The sequence below is a fragment of the Onychostoma macrolepis genome, chromosome 19 (genome assembly GCF_012432095.1).
Source record: "Onychostoma macrolepis isolate SWU-2019 chromosome 19, ASM1243209v1, whole genome shotgun sequence".
Classification (NCBI taxonomy): Eukaryota; Metazoa; Chordata; class Actinopteri; order Cypriniformes; family Cyprinidae; genus Onychostoma; species Onychostoma macrolepis.
The window spans coordinates 4090553-4093796 of NC_081173.1; the positions used below are offsets into that span (position 1 = coordinate 4090553).

The following is a 3244-nucleotide window of genomic DNA, read 5'->3' on the forward strand; positions in this document are numbered from 1 at the left end:
GCAACGCTCTCTCTCTATGGCTCTGGACCAATCACAAAGGACTGCCCCATCTGACCAATCACAGCAGTGAGGGCTCACTGAAAGGAGGGGTTTAGAGAGACTGATTCTTCGAACTGCTTCGCACGAGTCGTTTACGAATAATTTAATGAGGTAAAATAAAATCCATTTTTTGACCTTGCATGCATGTAAACCTGTTTTAGGAGACTCATAAGACAATATTAGCAACCTTAAAAAAATGGCATAATAGGGGCAATAAATATTACTGTATCCTACTTTCAATATTCATGTTTAAGTATTCATTTCAAGTTTTGGTAATTTTGTTGGGTGCTTTGTTATGTGCTTGTGTCATAAACAAAACGAATAAATAAATAAATAGTCAGTTGTGGTAATTTTATTACTTATTTATTTTACCATATTTTATTAGTTCTATCAGTTAGTTGCCAACACTCTAAAAAAACAATCCTTTTGGCTCAAAGGAACTCCATTTGTAACATAAAACCACATTTGCTTTAAAATAAAATAAAGTAAACTAAAATGTGACACAAAACCAAGTCTTAAGTCGCTGGGGTATATTTGTAGCAATAGCAAAAAATACATTGTATGGATCAAAATTATCGATTTTTTTTTTATGCCAAAAAGCATTAGGATATTAAGTAAAGATCATGTTCCATGAAGATATTTTGTACATTTCTTACCAGAAATGTATCAAAACTTAATTTTTGATTAGTAATATGCATTGCTAAGAACTTCGTTTAGACAGATTTAAAGGCGATTTTCTCAATATTTAGGTTTGTTTGCACCCTCAGATTCCAGATTTTCAAATAGTTGTATCTTGGCCAAATTTTATCAGATCCTAACAAACCATACATCAATTGAAAGCTTATTTATTCAGCTTTCAGATGATGTATAAATCTCAATTTAGAAAAAAATTACACTTAAGACTGGTTTTGTGGTCCAGGGTCACAAATCAGCACTGCGCTCACAAACGCTGCTTTATCAGGCATTACAGGCCAGATGAAATGAAAATGAGACCAATCGGACCATACACTGCAGAATAGTGTCACGAAAAGGAGGGGTTTGGAAAAATGAATCGTTGAGCGATTCACTGTAAAAAATGTACCGTAGAATTTACATGATGTTACTGGCAAAAAAAGTTGCCACTAAAATCTTGTAAAAATGATGTTAATTGCTGTAAAATGGATTACAGTATAATACTGCAAAGCAAATCACAGTTAATTGCTGTGTGTGAAATACAGTAATTTGTAGTATTTTTTACAGTTACATTGAATTAAACTTGTAGTTTATATTACAGCAATATTTTGTAATCTCACTAAAGTACAGTATTTACCTGGCAACAAAAGTTGCCAATAAAATCCTGTAAATACCCCTAAATCCAAGATGATGTTGTAATAATTTAACAAAGAAAATGCTGCAAAGAATAATTTTAACAGTAAACTGTAAAATACTGATTTAAATGAATTATCATGAGAACTATCTTAATACATTTACAAATGAATAAAAACCAAGTCAAAGATGTTGCAAATAAATATTTATTAAAACTGGCAGAAAGACATTGCTGTCAGGATGCTCTCGAGCCAGGGAAACGAGGAGACGAGGGATAACCAAAACATAGATTTTATTTCCAACTCAGGACCACAGGAGACATCGAACATCCAAACCGACAATTAACAGCTGACAAGACGATAGGGAAACACAGGGCTTATAAACAGAACAAAATCAAACGAGGAGAACTGACACAGGTGGGGAACAATCAAACACTGCTAGGGACTAATCAACTAATAATGACAGGAACAGGAACAAACCAAATATGGGCACGAGAGGAGGGGAAACACAAGACAGGACTGACAATTGCAAGGCTTTTACTGGTAAAAATAAAAATGCCAGTCTTTCAACAGTTAAAATCTTATCATAAAAATAACATAGCATCACAAAATAACTACAAATAACTGTTATATCACAAAAAATAAGCCATATTCTGAGTAGAACATTAACTTTCTATAAAAAAATTAAGGTCAATCAACAGAATTTGTATAATTTTGGTTAAAGGATTAAAATAAAATGCTGGAATCAACATTATACCACAAATTCTGTTGTTTGAGCTTATGTTCTATTAAAATTAGAATATTCCTGCAAAAGACAATTTAATAAATACATACTGAAAGTCCATCAACTTTCTGAGATGAGCACACATGAGGGTTGTTCCTCTTCTCTGAGACCTTTCCACTTGTTTTGCCTCTATGTATCCGTCTTGTATCCAGTAAGTGTTGTGTTTCCAACAAAACATCTGCACATAAAACAAGCAGAAGCTTTAGAATAAAGTTCAGTATTGAATGAAACTAGCTCAATAAAATAAATGTAAAAATGCCACTTATACAATACAATCAGCATTTACCAGTACTTAAACTAAATAAGTAAGCTTTTTCACAAATGAAATTACTCAAGTAAAACATGTTACCTTTGCACACTTGAGTTAATTTCAAAAGACGCCTGCTCCCGGGACGCCAGACTGAAGTTGTAATAAGACTGAAATTCCAGCCGCAAAGTTGAGGTGTGAATTCACAACCATGTGACCCTCGAATAGGCCTAGTCAAAAGCCACTGGGTGCACCTGAAATGAATAAATAGAAGCAACAATGTAACTTACAATACAGCATTTCAATATAAAATGTAATCTAAAATACAAGTTTATCAAATGATTTACAACAGAATTAATAAGAATTAATACATTACCTAATATAATCAGCTTCAGAGAGTCTTGAAGCATCAAACATTTCTCCACATCAGCTGCTATTCTTTGCACCTACAAGAAATAATAAAAATTATCTTGTGATTTAAAAAAAACAAAAAACAGATTTTAAAATAAACTCTTACATTTGATTAATACATTCAATTATAACAATACATTGTAGAACTGTACCACCAATCAAATTAAATAATTTATAATGCAAAATTACAACTGTGTTATGACATTAATGTTTTACATTATTTTTTTTTTAAATTACAAATGAGAAACGTTGTAAAAATGCAATGATACTTTTTAAACGTGAAACTAACCTGCCATTAGGTGGCAGCAAATAACTTAATGAGTGAGTCAATTGAGTGTAATTGAGAATAATTCAGTTCAGTTTTAATCAGGCTAACTTGTCCAATCGGGCATGTAAAGATGTATTTCACAAAAAAATTGTCCCGGACAAGCTTTAATGTTGAGTACAACTACAGTGGCA

General features: G+C 32.2%; 1 long non-coding RNA gene across 1 annotated transcript; it reads right to left on the reverse strand.

Moving 5' to 3' along the window:
- Window positions 1-2095: 2095 nt before the first annotated feature.
- Window positions 2096-2889, reverse strand: LOC131526103 (uncharacterized). Its single transcript, XR_009267380.1, has 3 exons — window positions 2751-2889; window positions 2477-2628; window positions 2096-2305 (listed from the first exon to the last, which is right to left on the reverse strand). It is a non-coding gene; the product is annotated as an uncharacterized LOC131526103 (long non-coding RNA).
- Between the last annotated feature and the right edge of the window lie 355 nt (window positions 2890-3244).